Genomic DNA, 23,791 nt, shown 5'->3' with positions numbered 1-23,791 from the left:
GCTGATTGGAAAAGATGGAAGAAGATGGGGATAATTGGTGTTGGAGGTATTGTGGAAAGGCAGGCACACTGATACCCTGTTGGTGGAGCTGTGGATTGGTCCAACCATTCTGAGGGGCGAAAAATTGCAAGTCTGCTGAGACAATGACTAAACTCTCCATTTCTTTTGAACTGGAGATCCCACTCTCTGACATGTACTTTGGGGAGGTCAAAGATTGGGGCGGGGTCAGGGGAAGGTGGAGGTGTCCGACATATATCAGAATGCCTATAGTAACGCTTTTCTTGGTAGTGAAACCTTAGATGTAAAATTAACCCCACTAATTAGAGAGTGAGTGGTTAAACAAACTGTGGTACATTACGTTACTGCACCATAAAAAGCAACGAAGATGAAGACAGTGGGGATGCATGGTAAGATATATAAAGTGATGTAAAGTGAAGTAAGCAGGACCATGAAAACAATATCCACAGTGACTGTCTTCGACAATGTCAATGGAAAGAAAAGTGGAAATACTAGGCGCTATATAATTATAATGGCTGTGCTTGATGTATGAGGATGGGTCTCCTTCCCATCTCCACAGAGGTGGTACACTGAATATCCTTTTAGATTTGATCAATATTTTAATTAATATTACTGAACTTTTTCTCTCCTCTTTCTTTTTTTATTCTTTGTTACAAGGGCTAGCTCTCTGGGAGGGAGAAGGCAGAAAAATGTGGTGGGAAAAGGAGATATAAAAACGAGGTAGCGATAAAAAAAAATGTGAAACGTGTTACCGTTATGCTGAAAGAAGGGAGGGAATAAGCATTTCTGTAGTGGCTACTGTGTTCCAGGCACTGCACTAATTGCTTTCTACGAATATTGTCTCATTTGATCCTCACAACAACCCTGGGAAGTAGGCGCTATTATGATCCTCATTGAAGAGACTGAGGCAGGCAGAGGTTAAGTGACTTATCCAGGGTCACAGCTAGTGTCTGAGATCATATTTCAACTCACTGTTCTATCCCTTCCATCTCCAGCAGCCTAATTAAGGGACAGATTAAGCATATTATCTTAAATATCTGCTGGGTAGTGTGTGATTCATAGGAAGTGTCAGCAAATTGGGGGAATTTTCTTCTTATAAAAGAAAAATGCATCATATCTATAAATTCCCCATCCCTTTTTTTTTTAAGTACTTTGCCAGGAGTTAATGAGTGAGTCTGTGTAGGGAGAGTGTGGGCACAGGCAATCTTTTGAAGCTAAAGGTTCTGGGAGGTGTCTTGTTTGTGTTGGTAGCCCTTGCTAAATAAATACTCCGTGGTTGTACTCCTAGCGTATGACGGATGGAATGCTGGAATTGGAGTCAGTAAGATCTGAGTTCAAATTGTGCCTCAGATACATAATAGCTGTGTGACCCTGGACAAGTGGGTTTTTGTGTTGTTTTTTTGCTTTTTGGAGAGCAGTTGGGGTTAAGTGACTTGCCCAAGGTCACACTGCTAGTTTTTGTGTTAAGTGTCTGAGGCCGGATCCGAACCCAGGTCCTCATGACTCCAGGGCTGGTGCTCTATTCACTGCGCCACCTAGCCGCCCCATACCTCTGCCAGTTATAAGATGGGTGCAGGGTTGTTTTGAAGATTAAATGAGATAGGGCGGCCAGGTGGCTCAGCGAGCAAGAGCACCGGCTCCAGTGTTGGGACGACCTGGAGATCGAATCCCAGGCTCAGACACTCAGCACCACACCCAGAAATAACTGGCCGTGTAACCTTGAGCAAGTTACTTAACCCTGATTGCTTAATAAAAAAAAAAAAAAAAGATTAAATGAGATACTATTTGTAAAAGTGCTCAGTAAATTACTATTTTCTCCTTTCCATGATGAAATATCATTTCCCCCAAATTTCCTTTTAAAGAGCTTTGGATATTTTTTTGCCGATGTACTATATATCTCTGCTCATAACTGTATACAGAACTGATAAATAAACACAAGGTAATCTGAGAGGAAGGGCATTAGGAGCTGGAGAGATCCTGGTAGACTTCCTGGAGAAGGTGGTGTTTGAGCCATGTTGTGAAGGAGGAAATAAGGGGTTTTAAGAGGCAGAAGTGAGGTGGGTTCGGGAGCATTCCAGGCATGTTGAACAGCCAGTGTGAAAGCATACAGGTGGGAGGTAGAATGTAATGAGAAAGCACAAAGGCCCATGGCGGGAGGAGAGGTTGATGTGATCAGTCCTGCCTGGGCTTTAGGACGTGTCAGCTGGGTGGGGCGGTGGGCTGGAGCGGGGCATGATTTCACACCAGTATGGCTAGGAGGTAATGAGGACTTGTACCAAGTGCAGGGGGGCAGGTGTGTAAGGAGAAAAAAGGGGGAGGGTGGGAGAGATGCCAAATGGGCAGTGGGCCTGGTGTGTGGGAGGGCGAGGGAGTGCGCCAAGGCCCGTGAACCTGGGCATCTGGGAGGATGAGGGTGGCCTCAGCAGAAGAAGAGAAAGAGGAAAGAGGGGCGTGCGTGAAGGAAACAGATGGAGGAGCTGTCTGCGCTTGTCCATCCTGCACAACTCACGCCATCCCACCAGAAGCCAAAGGAGGGCTAGAGAGGGCTCTCCCTGGCCTGGATCCTGCAGTCACAAGGTGACAGGGGCAGGGATGGAGTGCACTGAGGATGTGAAGGATTGTTCAAATAGCACCTGAACAGCTGCCTCAAGGTGCCTAGGCTGTGGCATCCAGCCTCAAATGCTTACTAGGACAAGCCATTTAACCTCTCCTTGCCTCAGTTTCCTTGTCTGTAAAATGGGGATGATAATAGCACCTGTCGTGAGGATTAAACAAGATGATGCTTGTTAAGCACTTAGTGCAGGTCTTGGAACACAGTAGGCACTCTGCATAGCTGTAGTAGTAGCAGTAGCAGTCAGGTTTTAACTACCTCAGCCTGATGCCTGGCACAGCAGGGGACATTGAGCAGAGCAGCATTGGGCAAGCACTGATGCAGGGTCTGATGGGGTTGTGTTAATCAGTGGGAGGCTTGTCTGTGGCCCAGGGAGGGGAGAGTACAGTCTGTCTTCCCTCCCGCTGATTCATTAGTCCTATGCCTACACCCAAGGGCACACACCATGGCACCCACTTTGGGAGAACAATGGAATAAGAATCAAAAAGATCTGGGTCCAAGTTGTGCCTTGTGCATCTGTTACCAGGGGCAAGTTATTTAACCTCTAAGTTACAGGGAAGTTGTCGGTCTGCTTTGTTGACGGAAATTTCCACCCCAAGGAGCTCCCCCACACCAGTGAAATCATATGTCTAGAGGCTCCCTCCCCCCCCCAAAAAAAACCAAAGTGGGCAGAGAACACAGTGCTAGACCCTCAGGTAGATACAGAGATTAAATAAACATGCAAATCTTGCCTTCAGGGAGCTCAGAGAGGGAGATGTGACAAATACAGACCTAATTCGAATGCCCCCCAATAGATGATAGGTCGGTAAGAGAGGCACAGACTGTGCGTAATGAGGTCTGAGGATGAAGGCTGGGTCCTCATCTTCCATTATAAATTCTCCCTCTGTATCAGCTTGTGCCCAAGGCTTTTAGCTGCGTTTTCTTCTCCTGAGATGTTGGTCATTGTAAGTCCTTCCCCCCTTCTCCCCAGTGCCGCTGCTGGGTGGTGTCTGCCAGCACGAGCTTTCTGCCCTCAGCCCACCATCCTGTGGAGACAGGCTGGCCCCTGGCCCGCGCCCCTGCCCCAGCTGCCTTTGTTCCTTATTCCTCTGGCCCCACGAGCACTGCTTCAGCCCAGGTGCTGCCGTCTCAGCCAGAGCAGGCTTCCCTTTCCTGTGCCACATAAGTCATGGGGGGGATCTCAGAGCCCAGTTTTGCCACCTCAAGAGATTGTGGGGGCAGAGACGGAGAGGATGCTGAGGGAGCTTGTCCCTTCTCTGATGCCAGCTGTTACCCCCTTACAGTTCTCGATATCTTAGCCTGTGGAAACAGCTCTAATTGCTTTATCTGTTGCACAGGTTTGAGAGGTCAGGAGAAAATGTCTAGTCATCCATCCATTTGGTCATGTGGCCTGGAGCTTGGAGATGGTCACTGCCAAAGGATGAAGGGAAGCCTAGAGGGGGTGACATTTGAGCTCAGCTGAAAGTGATGGTTGGTCGTAGCTGGAGTTCTGTTTGTTTTAATGGGCACCATAGGAAATGGTGCGAGCAAAGGCATAGATTATTGTTGTGGTTGAGTGATGTGTGATCCTTCATGACCCCATGGACTGTATTGTCCGTGGGGTTTTCTTGGCAAAGATACTGGAGTGGTTTGCCATTTCCCTCATCAATGGATTAAGACAAACAGAGATTAAGTGACTTGCCCAGGGTCACAGAGCTAGTAAGTGTCTCAGCCTGGATTTCAACTCAGGTCTTCCTGATTCCAGGGCCAGCACTTTATCCACCTAGCAGCCCCCATGGGATTGGTAAAGTAAGGCAGTGATTCTGTTTTGAGAGAAGATGACAGCATTAGAGAATTCTGGAAGAATGTCTAATAGCAGAGGTTTTTTGAATGTCAGGCCAAGGAGTTTAAACTTTACTAGGGAAGCAGTAAGGAGCTTTGGAAGGGTTTTGAACAAAGGAGAGACGTAATATAATCCAGAGATGGGGAACCTGTGGCCTCAAGGCCGCGTGTGGCCCTCTAGGTCCTTAAATTCGGCCCTTTGACTGAATCCATTTCCGAAGGTTCCCCACCCATGCATAAAGTCTGGTAACAGCATGGAAGAGGGATTGGCAGAGAGTCTAGACTGTTCCTGTGGATATAGGAAAAGACCTCTATTTCTTTGAGACTATTCCAGGAAAATTTCAGTTGCCCAAAGGTGGTTTGCATTGAAAATGCCTAAAGCATTTAAACTTCGCTATCTCCATGTCTCTCCTATAGTTAAATGGATAGAAATTGCTACCGCAGGGAGCCTGTGTCTGTTGAGAACGCTTAGATGCCCAGGGCATGTGCTTTGCCAGTAATCACCCAGTAATCCAAACCTGAACTCTCCTGGGGGAAATAGTCAATAGTAATTTGGAAACTTTCCCACAATCAAGGGGCGTTCAGCACTTTGCGGGCCCGCTAATGAAAGACATTTTGACTGTTTGGGTGACTGAGCCAAACAAGTGACATCAAGACCTATGAGTTACTGTGGAACATAATTCCATCACCCTCCACAAAGCCAAGCAAGGCAGGAAATCACAGCGTCCTTAACACCTTGAGCAGAGGACATGATGCAGGGATAGTTCCATAGGACATGTACCACGGACAGACGTGAATAAAGAGAGGCAGTCCCTTGAGGCTAAAAGCAACACCAACATGGCTAATGTGGAAATCTGTTTGGCGTGATTTCATGTGTAAAATTGATATATTAGTTACATTTTCAAGGGGTGGGACAGAGGCAAGAGGAAAGGAGAGAATTTGGAACTCAAACTTTTTTTTAAAATTAGTGTTAAAAGCCTATGTCACATTGCATGCCATCTTGGAAAGAGGGGAGGAGGGGAAATCAGAACTCAAAATCTTATAAAAGTGAATATTGAAAACCAAAAATAGATAATTTTTTTTAAATTAGTGTTAAAAAATTTTATATATAATTGGGAAATATTTAGTGAAATGAATAAAAATATATTCTTAAAAACACTTAGGGAGTGTTTTTAAACACTTAAACACTACATTGTACAATGACTGTCTTTGTTAGACTTGGCTCTTCTCAGCAATGCAAAGTTCTAAGACAACTCCAAAAGCCTTGTGATGGAAAATGCTATATCTAAGTCCAGAGAAAGAACCATGGAGTCTGAATGCAGACTCAAGCAACTGTTTGCTCTCTCTTTTTTGTTCTGTTTCTTCTTTTTCGTGGTTCATTCCATTGGCTATAATTCTTCTTTGCAACATGACTAATGTGAAAATATGTTTAATATGAATGTAAAAAAAAATTAAAGCAGCTTTGGGAGGTAGCACCTTTGGTAGCTGAAAAGTCAGCGGGGCTAGGGGTAGCCTTGGCAATCAAAAAGCTTTAGAAAGGGTGCCACAGAGAGGGAATACACCTCGGTGACACGCTGGATAGAGTGTGGGTTCTGGAACCCAGTTTCAGACACTCTGTGTGACCCTGAACATGTCACTTAACCTCTCTATCTGCCTCACTTTCCTCAGCTGTAAAATGGGGATCATAGTAAATCTTCTGCTTCACAGTTGTGAGAATCAGATGAGATAAAGTGCATATAGTAAGCATTTAATAAATGCACATTCCCTTCCCATCCTTGTAGCATAGCAATGGGGAGCCTTGGCTGTGTATGTCCTTCCCATGTGTGTCCCACTAAGCTGGTATTCTAAATTTGTTGCCCATTCTTCCCTTGACCACTGTGTGTATCTCTAGGAGAGTGTTTTACACTTTAAGATTTCACATTAGATTGTGAGCCTCCTTGAGGACCTTTTTTTGGCATCCCCAGCAGCGGTATATAGCAGGTGCTTAATTAATAAATGCTTATTGCCTGATCAAGAGAAAAACACTTTGTAGCTACTGTTTTTCATATGCTGTTTTTAGTAAATGCCTTTGCTACAAGTTAATTGTGTCCACTGGTTGACTGCTAATGGAAAGCAGCCTGGGAAGGGGCTCACGTTGCTGTGGTCTGTAGTAGTAAGAGCCTAGACCCTAAAATCCAAGTTACCCGCTAGGGACTTAACCTGAGGGGAATAACCCAAAGGAGAATTTTCAATATGGGGGCATTATCCAGGATACATTTGAGTCCCCTCCTCATTTCCAGGGATCCCTTAGCGAGATTGTCTACCCTAGGACTTTTCCTTGAGTGGATTTGCTGGAATCCACCAGAGACAGATAAGCATTGCTTTCTCCTCTTTTCATTTAGACTGTATTTGGAGAGGGTGTTTTCCGCCGTATTTCCTTTACATGTCAAGCTAGTTTCTCAAAGATAAAATCTACAAGATTGTTGTACACATAATCCATTAGTATGGTAGCTAATAGGAGCCGTATAGATTTTTGCATCTTTAAATACAAAGTGATTTTAAGGGGACGCACTAGCATCTGGAGAGCCCAGGAAAGCCCTCTTAGAGAAGGAGACAGCTCTCCAGCCATAGGGGAAGGCCTGTGCAGAGACCCATCAAGGAGGGATGGAAGGTGTTTCATCAATCAAGATAGGTTTATTTAGCACCTACTGTTTGTTAAGTGTTAGGGAGATGAAAACAAAAGTGAGATAATCCCTGACCTCAAAGAGTTTACATTCTATGATGATGATATAATAGGATATAATATAAAATGGTACACAGGTGTCTATAGTGAGTTCATGAGAAATATATACTTTTCAAAACAAAAAATGTTCCCTCAAAAAGGCCAAAGCAGTTATATTTTAGATGTTACTGTTTCTATGAAAAAGAATAATCAAAGTGGGTCTTGAAAAATGACTCTACAGAGAGAGGAAATGAGGAAAGGGAAATTAGAAGGTCCGTGCCACCTATTTACCTAAAGGTAAATGTAAGTAGCTAAAGGTATGCGTCATGTTATAAAGAAACTCAAGCGGTCTTAGAAACATCATGTAGTCAGGTTTTAGAAGGGAAATGGGGTTCGGTGTTGCCAGCCAATTGACTGTGTGTCCAGGAACAGGCTTGTGATTAAGTGAAATTGTGGAGGAGGGGGGTTAATTAACCTTCTGTAGCAATCAGGAATCTGGGTCCTGGCTTTGGACCAAGGAGGAGGAAGAGGAGGAAATGAGGGTGTGAGGGATCTGAAATCAGGACTAGAAAGGATTACAAAAACCTGATCCATGTGGGAAACTGCCAAGCTGAATTAAGTAACAAGAAATAATGTACCTGTGTAGTTTGCATGGACAGATTACCTACAACTGTAGTAGAATAGTGTCTGTTTTAAATAGCTAGCTGCTCCAGAATTCCTTATTCCTTTTCACTACTAGGAGTTCAGGTTTAAGATTGGAAGAGATTATGGAGTCCAACCCCTTTCATTTTACAGATGGGGAAACTAAGACCCAGAGAGGGTATGACTTTGCCTTTGGTTCCACACCATTAAGAACACCCTAGTGTTCTATAACACTGTTCCGTGAGTTTACTCTGTGTGTGTGTGTGTGTGTGTGTGAGGGGGGTAGAAATAGTGAATACAAGGAAAGACCACATTTCCCTGGATAATGACAGCATAAAGTTCCCTAATAGTTTTATTAAAGCCAACCCTGAGCTGGATTTTGTCACCTATGAATCTCAGAGTTGCAGTTTTATTCCTTTACAAAGGCCCTAATGAATACTAGCTGTCCCTTCACTCTCCCTCATGACTTTTCTAACTTGCCCTCTTTTCCCCCAACTGTGTATTTCCTGGAAATATTCTCCCCACCATGCTGTCTTCCCTTTGCCAAGCCTAGATCTTTATTGCACATTTGAATTTTAAGTTTTAAATGCAGCACAGTCAGGGTTGTCTGAACGACTAGGGGAAAAAAATGTGCCTGGGTTCTAAGAAAAAAGGCTCAAACAATCTTCTTGGAAAATCAGAGCTGTTCCCATGCATCATCTTAGCTCTTAATTCATTCTGATGAGTTAAAAGTAAATGAACCAAAAGCATATGGATCAGATTTACCTTTTAAAAAATGTGCAGGGTTTTAAGAATTAGAAAGGGGTTTCTGGCCAAACACATTTTCGTTTTCACTGAACACGAAACGCTGGAAAAATAGCTCGTTTGCCAAACCCCAAGTACAGCCAGATTTGTCTATCCCTGTGCAACCCACAAAGTTCTGGGGCCATGGTTTCCTGACTTCGTTTTGAAATTCCTTCAGAGACTCCCAACGGTGCCTGTGTCTCTGTAGTTTGCGAGAAGAACAGTGTCAAACATTCTGAAACATTCTGTCCCTTTTTCGTCCCTGTCTCGCTTGAAGCAAAGTCTGTCTCTTCTTTCTGTTTTGTGGGGAAGTGGGCCACAGCCAAGAGACTAAGCCCAAGCCAACTGAAGTCTCTCCTCATTCTCTTAATGAGAAGGTTAACCTTTTGTTATCATTTTACCTAAGGGTGGAGGGAGAGGAAAGATTTCTCTCCAAAGACAGTGTCTCAGCTTGTGTGATCTGTTGCAGAAACAGGAGAGCAATTTGTACAGAAACAACATTATAAAAGAAAAAAAAATCTTTCAAAAATAAGAAATCTAATCAATGCAATGACCAGCAATGACTCCAGAAAACTAAAGAGGAATATGGACTCGTTTGGAAGCGATAAACGTGCAGACTGGTTTTCCCTGACTCAGTGTAGTTGTTTGTTGTTGAGGTTAAGAGTCAATTTTTTAATCACATCTGACACTTCATGACCCCATTTGGGGTTTTCTTGGCAGAGATACTGGGATGGTTTACTATTTCCTTCTCCAGCTCATTTTACAGATGAGGAAACTGAGGCAAACAGGGTTAAATGACTTGCCCAGGGAGTGTCTGTAGCCAGATTTGAGCTCAGAGAGATGAGTATTCCCAACTCCAGGCCTAGCACTCCATTTACTGGGCTACCTAGCTGCCCACTTATTTGTTACAAGGATTATATTTTCTATTTTGGGGTGAGGAGGAAGAGGGGAGCCAGCTGTATATGTATGTGTATATGAGGAGGGAGGGAGAAAGAGAATAGGGGCAATGGAGATGGATAGAGACAGAGCAGGGAGGAGAGAAAGAAATGGGGGGGGGGAGTCATTGAAACTTTTTTATAGAGAGAGAAGTGAAGGAAACACAGACAAACAGGACTGCCTTGAAAGTAACATGTTGAATTTATATTTTTTTTCCTTAGGCAATCCATGCATAATTGTTTCACACCTTATCTGTTTCTCTTCTAGTTTACTTGTGGAAAAATCCTCTTTTATTTTAGTGTTCCTTGAATTTAGAACTTTTTAAAATTCAGGAAAAAAGGACAGAGTCCCTGGGATGGCACTTTTTCCTCATCCCCTTTTCTCCAGCCATGCTGTCTTCTCCCACTCTGTTTATTATAGTCTAGCGCTTGTGAGTGGTTCAGGTCCATTATATAAACTAACCACTGTGGGAAGTAATTTGGAGTTTGAAAGCGTATCGCTTCTCATGTTAACTTGGCACAAGTCTCAATTCAACAATGACTTATTCAACACCTCCTGTACACTGTTGTTAATCCTTCATTCTCAAAAAGGACCAGTGACGTCACGAGTGAGGTCTTGACTTGCTCGTGAATTGGATTTAAGTGAGGAAGGGCTGCACAAAGTGGGTGGCATCACTTTCCTGAGTCACTGTTCTTGGCACTGGAAAAAATGCAGAGGTTAGATTATATAAGATCCGTGCCTTCCCAGAGCTACAGTCCTGTGGGGGTAGGAGAGCTCTAATACACTTAAATTAAAGGAAAACCATTTGGCATGCAGGAGAGGACCAGTCATTGCCGTCATCACCATCATCACAACATTTAGATGGTACCTGCTTTTTGCCGAGAATTATGCTAATTGCTTTACAGATTATTTCATTTGATCTCCAAAGCAATGCCAGGAGGTAGGTGCTTTTATCCCCATTCATAGATGAGGAAACTGAGGAAAACAGAAATTAAGCAACGTGTTCATGGTCACATGGCTAATACATGACTGAGGCCAGATTTGAACTCAGGTGTTCTTGATTCCAGACCTGCTAACCACAGAATTTCAGCTGAGTTTTAAAGAGTCTTGGGAAGTTAACAAGTGATGTGGAGGGGAGTGGGGAGGGAAGTCCTTTCAGACATAGGGAACAGTAAGGAAATGATCTTCTTAGAACATAAGTCTGATCCTGTCTCTCCCCTGCTCAAAAGTCTAGAGTGGCTCCTAGAGGAAAAAGCTGTAGGATAGAATTCACTTGGTATTTAAAGCCCTCCCGCAGCTTGCCTTTCCAGACATTTCATGTTACTCCTCTTCAAGCAGGCTGTTCTCCAACCTACCCGGCCTGTTCAGTACTTCCTAAACTTCAGACTCCAGCTGTGGGTTAGGGGGTCCTCTTGCACTAACTTCATTCCTTCCCTCAGGGGCCCGTAGTTATTTAAAGCACCTACTTTCCTGACCATCTCCTCTTCTGTAAAAGGGTAGAAAAAACTTTGACAAAGAGCAGGCCAAGAAGTTAGGCTGACTTCAGATTATGGGGAACCTTGAATGTCAGGCAGAAGTCTGGACTTTTCTCAACCCCTAGAGGTTATCTAACAAAGGATTTGCTGGCGTAACCAGAAGAAATGAGTCAGGAGAATTGTTTATAGAACAAATGTCAGTAGAAAAGGAGGCATGAGTAGATTTTGGAAGTCATTTTAACAGTCTAGGCCTATGTTTAGGGAGTTTAAGTGGGAACTAAGAAAGGTGGAAGTGGAAGATAGTGTTGGTCTGGACCTCTAGTGTAGGAAACTCCCTTTATCATTGCCAATTGGCTACAACCTGCAATTTATAGTCTCTGCACTTTGCCTGTGGCAATGAAAAGTTCATTGACTTGCCCTCTACACATCCATTATGTGTCATAGGAAACACTAGAATCAAGGTCTTCTGACTCCCAAGGCCAACTCTCTCATTGCTACACCACATTGCCCCATGAGAAAAATGGCGGTAGAATCCATAGCACCTTCCATTTGGAAATGGAGGGCAAAAGAACAGTGTGTCAGGGGTAAGTGACGCTAAGGTTTTGGACCTGGGAGCTCGACAAAATGAAGATACCATAGATAGAACTGGGGGGGAGTGGGGGGCAGGAGAAGTTGGTTTACCGGAGAAGATATTAAGTTACTGTTGGTGGCAGTGTCCTGAGAGAGTTCAAGGCTGAAGACAGAAATCTAGGGGCATTGTTGAAGCCATGGGAGAGAATAAGAATGCCAAAAGAGAAAGCATCTTTCCTTTTTAAAAAAAAAAAAAAAACACCCTGAGGGCCTTCCTTGGATTTGGGGGTTACATTTCTAAATACTAGTCTGCCCTTACTTCCCACCTCTCTAGGCAGAGACATGAAGTTTCCCTTAACATTTCCCCCACACCCATCCCCTTTCTGGTCTTTGGAGAAAGGCCTTTTCCTGCCTGGGCCCACTGCCCCATTTTGACATCTTGTAGCAACTGTAGATACCCCCCTCCACAGCTCAGCTGATATTCAGTCTGCCCCGCAGATAACTGGCTTGGTTTTGGTTTTTGTCCTCTGCACACTACCCCCCATCCCCATGAGTTCGCACTCAGTTCTTTCTATCCAGACCTATCAGTGCTGTCTAAAACCCCTTTGTTTTTTTCACAGTGCCTCCCCAGGCATCATCTGGCTCAACTTTGAGGGTCAAGGATTCCTAATATACATTTGTGTGTGTGTGTGTGTGTGTGTGTGTGTGTGTGTATTATTGATGATCTTTTATAAACACTGATACCATTTGCCTTGTAGCCCAGAAGTACAGTTAACCAAAACAAATCAATACAGTATGTCCCAAAAGTCATAGTGTAACTGCACTATGACTTTTGGGACAGCCCCACTGTAGGCCAGATCCAACCACATTCCACAATAGTAGTCTACCACCTCATTGCTGGCTCCCTGCAGTCACAGTTGTTCAGAGTTCATTGGGTCTTTACAGATAGAGAGAGTGAGTCCCAGGGGAGTTATAGTGGCTTGTTGTGTCTGTTGGGTAAATAACTCTCCTGGTCCTTCCCTTTGCATGTCCATATGTTTTCCCAAATTTGCTGAATTCTTTGTATTTGTCATTTCTTATGGTACAGCAATAAGATATTCCTTATACATTTCAACATTGTCAGATAATCACTTTCTTTCCTTGAGATACCATCATTGTTTTCCATTAAAATGTTTTAAATACTTCAGATTCCATGAACCAAGAGATAACCCTTGTCAGTGATATACCATGGGCAGGGATTCTTTGGTCCAGATAGTCTCAAAGATCCATTTTATGTTGGAACTGCATCTTAATACATAATTTTCTCACCTCATCTATCTAATGTTACTTGTTCAGTTGTCTTTAGAGAAAGGCAAATATTTTGCTGTACTTTATTTTCTATATTATCTTGCAATAGATAGATAGATAGATAGATAGATAGATAGATCTTGCTAGCACTGTTACATTGTCAGCAAGTACTTACTGCCTACTGTATAAATTGACAAATCTCAAAAGCATTTTGCTTGGATTGGGGTGAGAAACTGCTGAGGGAATCAGCTGAGAAGTTGATGTAATTATCTTGGAGTGTAGTGTTAAAGACACTGGCTGAGAACAGTGGCAAGTCAACAAGCATTTATTAAACTCCTGCTGTATGCCAGACCCTGTGCTAAACCTCTTCCCAGGTCTGTTTGTCTTTTAAACTGACCCCTTCATCATTTCTTATACACCATTCATATACCTTAACTTGTTTAGCCATTCCTCAGTTGATGAGCGTTCCAGTTCTTCACTGCCGCAAAAAGAACTGCTGTCAGTATTTTTGTATGTTGTTTAATCATTTTCAGTCACATCCAACTCTTCATGACCCCTTTGGGGTTTTCTTAGCAAAGATACTGGAGTAGTTTGCCATTTCCTTCTACAGCCCATTTTACAGATGAGGAAATTGAGGCAAACAGGATTAAGTGACTTGCCCAGGGTCACACAACTAGTGTTTGGGCTGGATTTGAACTCAGTTCCTCCCGACTCCAGGCCCAGTGCTCTGTCCACCACACCACCTGTATGAGTCCTTTTCTTTCTCTGATCTCTTTGGGGAATACGTGGTATTGCGGGTCAAAAGTGATATACAGTTTAAAAGCTTTGGAAACATAGTTCCAAATTGCTTGTTTGCCAATCTGATAGATATGAGATGTTACTTGAGAGTTTTTTAAATTTGCTTTTCTTTAGTTGTTAGAAATGTAGACCATTTTTTATATTGCTATTGATAGCTTGAATTTCCTCTTCAAAATACTGCTTTGATCATTTAACAGTTGAAGATTATCTCAAATTCTTAGAAATTCACTTCCATTCCCTATATTTCTTCTAAATAAGAGCTTTATCAGAGAAACTTGCTGCAAAGATTATTTCCCATTTACCTTCTCTCGTTTACTTTTAGCCACATTAGTTTTGTTTGTGCAAAACCTTTTTAATTTTATGCAATTAAAATTGTACAATTAATTTTCTATTATTCTCTCTGCTGTAACTAAGTTAATTCTTCTTCATCCATAGATGTGACAAATAATTTCTTCCTTGTTCTTTTAATTTGTTTATTATGTTGTCTGCCAATTTGAAGCTTATATTAGTATAAGATAATGAGATGATGGTCTAAAGCTACTTTTTGCCAGGTTGCTTTCTACATTTCCTGATAGTTTTTCTAGTAGTGGGGATCCTTGGATTACTCTACTGAGTTCTTTGCTTCTGTTTATTCTGTCCCTAATCTGTTCCACTAATTAACCCCTCTTTTTTTAACCAATACCAAGTTGTTTTAATAATTACTAGTCTGATATCTGGTACAGCTAAGCTCTCTTCCTTCCCACATTTTTCCATTGTTTCCCTTTAAATTCTCAACTTCTTGGTCCTCCAGAATCTTGTTACTTTTTCTGGCTCTGTAAAGTAATCTTGTGGTAGTCTAGTATATCACTAAATAAGTAAATTAATTTAGGTTGTATTGTCATTTTTATTATATTGACTCAGACTACCCATGAACAATGAATGTTTCTCCAATTATTTAGATCTGTCTTTGTGTTTAAAAATAAAAGTGTTTTGTAGCTGTATTCATGTGATTCTTATGTGTGTCTTGGCAGACAGATTCCCAAGTATCTTATATTTTCTGTAGTTATTTTGAATGGAATTTCTCCTTTTATCTCTTCCCACTCAATTTTGTTGATAATTTGCAGAAATATGAATGACTTATGTGCATTTATTTTACATCCAGCAACTTTACTGATTGTTTCAGTTAGATTTTTGGTTGACTCTAAATAAATCATCATCTGTATCATCTGCAAAAATCTCACGCTACTTTTAATAAAGAACTGGTTTTAGCAACTCGCAAAGGTAATGGTTATGTGAATGGAGTTAATGTCTGTGCATGTGTTCAATATTTCTGAAGTCAGAGGCTAAAACTTTCTCTGAGATGAGAAAAAGTAATCATTGCTTAGATGTTTACAACTGTTCCCAGTCAAACATTTAGCATTTCTTAACCTTGGCGAAAGAAGAAGAAAAAAAAACAACCTCCCAACACAGACAGGCTGTTTATTTCAACTGGAGTCCTTCTGATTCTATAAACCATCCCCTGCACAGTCTTCCTTTCCCACTCTGCTCTCATCCTAACAGAATTGCCTGTTGTGAGATGAGCGGGGGCCATGTGAGGGATCACCTGGGTTCAGCCCAGCAGCCCCAGTCATGGGGCCCATGTCAGACGTTCTTGAGCAGATCCAGACCGAACAGCCCTCAGGTGTGCGCGCAGCCAGGGTTCACATCGCCAACACAACAGAAAGGGTTGTGTCTTCTGTTCCAGATTTCACTACGTGCGCTATCTGCTCTCTTGAGGCCCAAGAGCCTGCCAGGATGAAGAGGTCCAGAGGACACTGTGTTATGTTATGCTATGCTACAGTTTTGTGTTTGTTTGGGTTTTTTTTCTCAGTCGTTCATTCTGACAACCAGAGGTAGGAGTGAAGAATGGCAGTCAGAGAGACTCCAGCCTACGTGCGGGACGTGAACTTTAGATCCCTTTGACATCTATGCAGGCAAGGCGTACACACACACACACTTATTCCAGGTCCTTACCTAAGATGTTGCATATAATTGGAGTTTTGGAGGACTTTGGGATGCCGCTGAAACATTTGACTTTTATTTCAACTTTGCAAAATAACATCATCAAAAACTCTGGAGAGTTTCTTTCCATATACTCACAATCATTCCCTGTGTACATTTTTAACAAAATTTTACAGCTGAAATTGGGGAGGGACAAATTCAGAAGTAGCACAGGCACATTTCTTTAGGGGTGCTGCTGTTAGGTTGAGCCTGGGGCTATTATATAAAATAAAGGCAGTTAATTTCCCAGCTAATGCTGCCTCCGACAACTTGAAATGAACAATTAACTGGGGTTAGCAACTCATTAAGCAGTCTCCTTATTAGTTTTAACAATGATCGTGCTTTTTTTTTTTAATTTAAAATTTCCTTTTGTAGTGTGAATTAAGTTGTCAGCAAACTCAAACATTCCAATGTACAGAGCCCAAGGAAAATTGTGTCAGAAAATGCAGATTGTTCAGCCTGATGTGGTGGTACATGCCGGTGGTACATGCTCCTGCTGTCCAGGAGGCTCAGGCTGATGGATCTCTTGAGCTAGGGAGTTCTGAGCTACATTAGGACTAAGCAACAGATTCTAGCTCTAATACCAATATGGTGAATCCCTGGGTGTGGGAGAACCGTCAGGCTACTTAAGGAGTGGCAGATTGACTCAGGTTGAAATGAAGCAGGTCAGAGGTCCCATGCCCATCAACATTGAGAATGGGACCACCCATGATTAATGTACTTCCAGCCTAGACAAGAGAAGGAGGCCCAGTCCCAGGAAGAAAAAAAAAGTATACACAACTGTATATCTACTTTGTATACATAAAGCACATATAAAAGGGTATATATATATATACTTTATATAGTATGTGTGTATATATATAATATGTATATATGTGTGTATGTATGTATATGTACTTTAACAAAATATTAAAGATTTCTGGTGTCCCATTTTGAATTTTTTCTTTCATGCATTAAAAAAAAATGTTCTGTTGATACTTGTTTGGGCATATCTCTTCCTGCCCACTAACCTCCCTGTCCACTTCTAAGTAGAAGCCTTTCCTTTTAACGATGTGTGACAGACTGTCCAGTGAAAGCCCAGTTTTCATTAGCACGCGTGGTGTGCTTGCCTGATGCAGTCTCCTACGTCAACTTCAGAGCACGTGCAGGTATTCTGTGACTGTTTCCTGTCTGCTTACTGTGTGGCAAACAGAGGCCTTTTGATTAGACTAAACCTGGATGTGCATATAAAAAGCACTAATGGGCCAAACTGACCTATTTCTTTCCTATCCAGGCAAGAAAGGCAAAGACTGCAGTAAGCAGTGTGGGGAGACGGGCAGCTGGCAGCAGCACCCCATTATACACGCAGAGTCCAACAAAACAGATCCAGGGGTTGTGACTGTCTGATTGTGACATTCTGGATCTCAGCATCCAGAGTGGTCTTCACCCCAGCAATAGTAAAAACTCCACTCAGTAAACTCCACTGGCTCGCAGTTGTCTCCAGAATCTAATAGAAATCCTCTGCCTGGCCCCTTCCTACCTTTCCAGCCTAATTATGCTTTTACTCCCCTCGATGGACCCTGTGATCCAGGGACACTGACCTTCTCTCTGTTCCTTTTGCACATGACACCCCATCTCCCAGCTGCATAGCCTTTTCTCTGGCTGTCCCCCAAGGCTGGAATGTTCTCCGTTGCCACCTCCACCTCCTGGCTTCCTTCGAGATTCAACTCAAATTCCAGCTTTTACAAGAATCCTTTTCTGCTTCCACCCCCGCCCCCAGCCACCCCTTCATTGCTAATGCCCTTTAAGAAAACATTACCTCCCATTTACACTGTACATACACATCTTACACTCGCACAGTTGTTTGCCTGTCGTCTCCCCGTTATCATGTGACCTGCTTGCGGGCAACGACCGTATTTTACCTTTTCTTTATATTCCTAGTAAGGACTCGATTAACTCTTCTTGGCAGAGTGAATATTGCTAGTTCTTTCATCAGAACTCTGAGGTCCTTCATATCGTTGTTGGCCTCGTGCAAATTGTTCCCCAGACACCTTTCATTTCGCTTTGTCAGTTTAGACAAATCTTCTCATGTTTCTCTGAATCCACATGATTCTTCGTTTTTTATGGAGTCATAATATCCCACCGTGGCATAGGAGATTGATTGGTTGGTTGTTGTCTTTCATTTAATGGAATTTCATATTTACTTTCTTCCTACTGTGTAACAGGCAGAAAAAAATCAGTCATCTATGTGGATTATTTTTTATCCTGCTATTTTGCTATGATTATTTTCCCAATTTTTAGTTGACACTAGAATTGCCTTAAAGCACCATATCATCCACAAAAAAATGATGTTTCCGTTTTGTGCTTGTTATCTTATGTTATTGCTATAGTTAACATTTCTAGAATTATATCAAATAATGGTGGCGATAAAGTATAACCTTGTTTTGTCCCTGATTTTATTGGAAAGGCCACTAGGATTTCTCCACCACATAGAGTGCTGGCTCTTGATTTTTGGACAGATAATATTTACCCTATTAATGAAAGATCTGTTTATTCTAATACTTTTTTAATGTTTTTAACAGAAATGTATGTTGTATTTTGTCAGCAAGTTTAAAAATTTTAAAACTCAGAGGGGCTAATTGCCCAAAGTCCTTCTCTCCACCCCCACCCCCAACTTCGTTAAGTGTAATTGGGAAATTTCTCTTAGGCTTACTATGGCTTGCTTCTGGGTGCCTTACAGAGTCCCAGAGGCGCCTTTCCCCAAGTGCTATGTCCTTTGTCCTCAACATGCAGACACCACCACCGATTACCATTGTCCTTAGGGTGCTGCTATAGAATGCTGATGAGAGATCCAAATCCTCTATATTAGTATAAGATAATGAGATGGTGGTCTAAAGCTACTTTTTGCCAGGTTGCTTTCTACATTTCCTAATCCAAATCCTCTGACCCTCAGCTTCACAAGGTTATAAACTGGGGGAGAGGGGGGGTTCCTACCCTATTGCCTTCCTTCTCTCCCCCAAGCCTTCTTCCCTCAGAAGCTTGGGTAAGTAGCCACATACCCAGACTGTTGGGTTCCAAAATGGCCTTCTGTTTTATGGAAGAACCACTAGGGTTGTCCTGTGTTACCAGATTGTTCCCACCCAGGAAGACATTGCCAGGCTTAGAATCCTTTATTAATTACTCTGTTAGGGGTGTTTGATGACTATGAGTGACTTCTGCCCCTCACGAGTGGAAGGATGCTGGTACCTCTCCACAGAAACAAAAAACTTCAGAAAGGGATGTGGAAGGGGAGGGGAGGAAGGATGAATCCTTCTTGGCATATGTAAAATTGGAAACACCTGTGGCATATCCAGTGGGAAATGCCCACTAGACAGTTGGGACTGCAGGAGGAGGGAAAACAAAGCTAAAAACGTAGGTCCTTTCCGCTCAATTCTATCCTACTTCTGGGCATCTCAGACCGGAGTCATAAAACAGGATAGGCCTGAATTAAGGGAGTCTCTTTCTCATACAGTAAGTGCTTAGAAGATAAGCAGTTAGGAACCTTTGTTGAGCGTGTGAAGAACTTAGGCACAGGCAGCAGAAGGCAGGGCCTCCTGGAGAAGCATCGGAGATTGCACAAATGGGAAAATTGATGGCTTGTCCTTAAAAGTTGCCGCCAAGATGCAGATGTCAGCTAGAAGAGGCCAAACTACTTTAGCATATGACTAAAATATCCTAAGTAACAGATGAGCCTAGATGAAATGAATGCTGAACTAGCAGCCCAAAGCTGTTAGGTAAATGCTTTTCACATCCCCGTGCACAGAGTATGCAGAGGCTTGAATCAGGAAATATACTTAGATGGTGAAAGCCGAGAAGACCAACCAGAATCACGTGGCTTATTCAGCGAAGAACCATCTTACCTTTATCTTTCTTTCTGCTGCATTTCAGCAGCTCTCTCTGAAACTGCAAAGAAAAGGAGTAATTGTGACTTTTACTTCAGCTAAGATAAAGGCAGCCTGGTGAGTGCATGAAGAGCCGTCCTCCAAGACAGGAAGACCCTGCTTCAAATCCCTCCTCTGACACATAGTGATAGGGTATAACCCTCCCCACTTCTGCCTGCTGGCTTCCCTGGTGTCCATCAAGACTTAGCTCAAATCCTACCTTCCGTAGGAGTCCCTTCCTGGTTCCTCCACTACTAGTGCCTTCCTTCAGAGATTACCTCTCATTACACTCTATGTGCGTCTGTGTATGTGTATCTTATGTCTGCAATTTTTGTGTCTGGTCTTTGTGAACATAAGCTCCCTGAGGGCAAGGGCTATGATTTTTACCATTCTTTGCCTTCCCAGCGTTTAGAACCATGCCTGACGCTGAGTAAGCTCTTAATAAATACTGACTGGCTCAGTTCTCTAGGCAGCCCTCCAAGACTGTAAGTTACAAAGAGTGCACTAACCTTCATTAACAGAGGAAGGTTCCTCACCCAAGAATTATAGAGATGAAATCACAGGTCTAAATCTTAGCCCTGTTCCTAAATAATAATAGTAATAGCTAATAATAATAATAATAGTAATTTTGTGTAGCACTTTAAGATTTGCAAAGTGTTTTACAAATATCATTTGTTACTCGAGACAATGAGTATTTATTTTATTATTATTACATTATACATTTTGTTATAATTTATATTCTACATTTATAGTATATATTATAATTTTATCATTTATTATTATTATTATCCCTACTTTATGGATGAGGAAACTGAGACTAAGAAAGGTTAAGTGACTTGCCCAGGGTCACGCAGCTAGCATGTGTTTGAGGTAGGATTTGAACTCAGATTTTCCAGACTCCAGGACTCTTTTACCCCAAGTAGCACCTGTAGGAACATTTCCCAAACTCCATCTCAATAGAGATTATTTCCCAGGACAATGGCTACATGTATTGTCATTCCAAGGCTTTGAGATGCAGTGTCCTGGGTTGTTACCATCAGGGTCCATAGGCTAGTGGTGGTTCAGCTTGCCTGGTACCTGCTGCCACCTGTCTCACTAAGGTGTCCTGGCTGTTTCAACTTACATGTGAATAGTGACAGTTGGTGGGAGGAGTGGCAAGTGGTAGAAGTAAGGGAGACAGGTAATCCCCGGGGTAGGGGTGGTGGGGAATGCTGCCACTCCTGGGATTCTCTGTTCATCTGAGAGAGAGGTGATACAGAATGAGACGTTTATAGAAAGGGACAGTGTGAAATGTGTCTGACTTGACTACGTATTTGCTGCAAGGGTTTTGTTTTTTCTTTCATTCTTTCAAATTGATGCGGTGGTGGGGTGGGAGAGAGAAAAAATAAATGCTTATTAATTGAAAAATAGAATGAAAGAGAAAGATGTGACACAGAAGGCAGTCTTAGAGGATCATCTGTTTTCTCAAAAAAGTTCTGCCTCATAGGTAATGTATGAGACCAAGCTGTGGAATCAGGGGAAAGTTGGCAAAGTCCTCTGAAAATTGGCTGAAGGATAGGAAACAAAGGGTAACCGTCAAAAGCTGAAAGGAGGTTAATTGGGACGTGCCTAAGGGAATAAGGTTGGGACCGGCTTTTTATTATTTACATATAAATTACTTGGAGGATTGTACAGAGAGAACCTTCCACTATTTGGCCTGTGAAGGGACATTAAATAGGATCCACGTGGCAAAAAGGACAATGCAATTAGGGGAAGGATTTAATTTGTCAAAAGATTTAGCCTGAGAATGGAGACTCCTGCTATTTCTTTAGTGACCAGACCTCGGTTTTATTAGTGGCTGCCACAGCCAACGGCAGCTCAGGCCTTGGCATTTCTTCTCTCCAAAGATGGCTTGGAATTAAACTCTGGCCTCCTCGTTTCTGGGGCACTTTAATAATGTTAAATTCAGGTGCTCTTAATAACCCAGATGGACATTCGGAGGCAGAAGAGGACCTCTCCTGTTGAACTGTAACAACGAAATTGGCCACTTCAACCCCTTTTCGATCAGAGGGCTTATTTAACAATTAAGTTTTCCGTCTCACAGTGCTGAGAGCATCAAAGAAACTTCTTGCAGATATGTATTCATAGGAAGCAAAGAGTGTCTGTTGGAGATGTTCCTGAATTCAACAGTAGCTGTGCTTGCACCACCAAGCACTTGACTTGGCAAGATAGGGTTCTGATATTTGGCTGATGCTGCCACTGGTATTCTCTAGGTGATGGATTAGATGTAGAGACTGCAGAATTGGAGAGTTGTAAGATAATTTAGTGGCCATGTAGGCCAGGCCGTACATGAAGGAAATCCCCACTATGTAACATACCCAACTGAGTATATTACGTTCCCAATGACTGGTATAGAACCTTAATTTTCTGTATGCTTCACCATGGACTGGACCATTACCATTCATCCTTACCTATGTCTTGCCACTGGACTCCAGTGATTCTGGAAGAGAAGGTGGGGCTAATGACTTTGCCCAACTCTGCCTCACTTAAATCCATTTCACTTGCAAGTCAAGACCTCTCCTTCATGATGTCATTGGTCTTCTTTGAGAATGAAGGTCAAATTACAACTTCAACAAGGATCCTTCACAGCCCATTAAAAGCCAGGAAGAAGGGGGATACCTGCTTCTAACATAGACTGCAAATACAGAAGTTCCTTGGGGGGTAAGGATGGAGCTCCTGCATTTTTATAAATATAAGGACTGTGACTTTATTTCCAATTACAGCCTACTCCACAAGGCCTTTCCTGAACTCTACTCCCCTTTCCTCCTTCTTATTGCTAATCTGATGCTAGAAATAACCTTTTACTCATTTTTTATGTGTTTTGTATTTAATTACCCGTGCATGTCCCTTTCTTCCTCCTCTCCTTCCCCATTTAAATATAAGCTCATTGAGGACAGTGACCCTTTCAGTTTGATATCAGTACCTTCTGTGCTGGGTCTTGGTACCCAGTAGGTGCTTAATAAATTCTTGCTGATTGGTTGAATGTCATTGTCCAGCATAGCACCTAATACTAACAGACACTTAATATGGTTGACAGGCAACAAATTAAGCATTAACTATGTGTCAGGCACTGTGAAAAGCATTGGGAATACAAATACAAGAAAAAGACAGTCCCTGCTTTCAAGGACCTTCCATACTAGCAGGGGGAGAGACTCCACAAAAGGGGGAGGGGTGGGCAGTTCGAGGAACATAGCAATGGGAGATGGGAGGCTGCGTGATGGAAGGATGCTTTGGGGTTAGGAGCCTTCGGGTGCTGAGGGAGAATACAGGCATGATGGCAGAGTCCAGAAGGTCAGGAGCAAAGCCAGGACAGGAATTGAATTCTCTTTTCCCTAAGTCAGTACTTTAGTTCATAAGACACAACTGGCTGTCCAGAGTTTAAACCTTTTCATTTCCATGGCAATCTTACTCTCAGGAGTGTCTATTAAAAAAAAAAAGCAGCCAGGTATGATCTTTCCTTAAGGATTTTTCTTGAGCCATTTGTAGGTAATGCTTTTCTCTCCAGTAATGAGGCCACAATGGGCTGGAACGTAGAGGGAGATTTTTTTAAAATAAATAACTTTTGTTTGTTTTCACATCACCTACATTTTCCACCCTTATCCCTTCCTCTTTATGCAGAGGTAATCCTTATGCCAAAGTGTTAAGATGACCAGTTATTTAAAAAAAAAAACAACCCAGTGCAGCAAATCCAACCAGCACATCCAAAAGGCCGGTGTTTGCAGTGTTCCATATCCACAGGCCCTGGGCTCTGCAAAGACAGAGGAGTGGAGAGTGGGGGAGGTACATTGATGGTCTTTTCATATTGCTTCTTTGGTATCAAGCTTGGTGGTAATTTCACAGCTTCTACCTGTATTATTTAATTGTTCTTTCCATTTACGTTGTTTCAGTCATTGCATATGTTCTTTTCCTGGTTCTGCTTACTTCATTTTACATCAGGCCACATAAGTCATCCTCTGTAGTCATTTCTTACAGCAAAGTAATAAATTACATTCATATATCTCAGCTTGTTTAGCCATTTGCTAAACAATGGGCATCAACTTTTGCTTCTCCAAAAAGTGCTGCTGTAAGTATTTTGGTATGTATGGGGGTTCCATCCCCTCCCCCATCCTTAGAGTATGGACCTAGCATTGTTATCTCCAGATCTAACGGTATGGACATTTTGGTCACTTTCTTCATATAATTCCAAATTGCT

The 23,791-nt window shown here is 42.4% G+C and overlaps 1 protein-coding gene across 1 annotated transcript in view; it reads left to right on the top strand.

Annotated features, from left to right (window-relative positions):
* The window catches only part of PPM1H (protein phosphatase, Mg2+/Mn2+ dependent 1H), a 313,802-nt gene that overhangs the window by 268,239 nt on the left and 21,772 nt on the right, over nt 1-23,791 (top strand). The window lies entirely within an intron of this gene.

This window comes from Petaurus breviceps, unplaced genomic scaffold (assembly GCF_028583685.1).
Source record: "Petaurus breviceps papuanus isolate PSGF00001 unplaced genomic scaffold, PetGlider_PUasm1.0 154, whole genome shotgun sequence".
Lineage (NCBI taxonomy): Eukaryota > Metazoa > Chordata > Mammalia > Diprotodontia > Petauridae > Petaurus > Petaurus breviceps.
The sequence above is the reverse complement of the archived record's forward strand: the minus strand, read 5'-3'. Positions and strand labels throughout refer to the sequence as shown.